Below are 362 nucleotides of genomic sequence, written 5' to 3'. Positions count from 1 at the left end.
CGGGTGCCCTGCTGCCTTTTTTGCCACCACGGCCGTCCCCAGCCCAGGATGTGTTGCAATAGCTTCATTGAGGGTTGGGGTTTTGTTTTTTTTCCCCCACCAACAATTGCAAAATCAGGCAGATGAGACAAAGCAGCTCGTCCTCGCTTTTCCCTGGAGGAGAATTTCCCCTTGCCAGCCTCGAGATTTGCTTTTGCCCAACATCCTTTCGGAGAAAACAGGGATCCTGGCTTGCCGAAACCCCCGACATGGAGAGGAAGGGGGAAGCCGCAAAGCTCAACTTCCAGCTCCAGAACCCACCCACCACGAGGATGAGGAGGTGAGGCTGAAGGACCCACCTTGTTGAGGCTGCTGCGGTCGCT

General features: G+C 55.8%; 1 protein-coding gene across 1 annotated transcript in view; it reads right to left on the bottom strand.

Moving 5' to 3' along the window:
• The window catches only part of ARHGEF10L (Rho guanine nucleotide exchange factor (GEF) 10-like), a gene marked incomplete at both ends in the record, with an annotated part of 4,971 nt that overhangs the window by 4,128 nt on the left and 481 nt on the right, over positions 1-362 (bottom strand). The window lies entirely within an intron of this gene.

This window comes from Cariama cristata, unplaced genomic scaffold (assembly GCF_000690535.1).
Source record: "Cariama cristata isolate BGI_N322 unplaced genomic scaffold, ASM69053v1 scaffold24723, whole genome shotgun sequence".
Taxonomy (NCBI): Eukaryota; Metazoa; Chordata; class Aves; order Cariamiformes; family Cariamidae; genus Cariama; species Cariama cristata.
The sequence above is the reverse complement of the archived record's forward strand: the minus strand, read 5'-3'. Positions and strand labels throughout refer to the sequence as shown.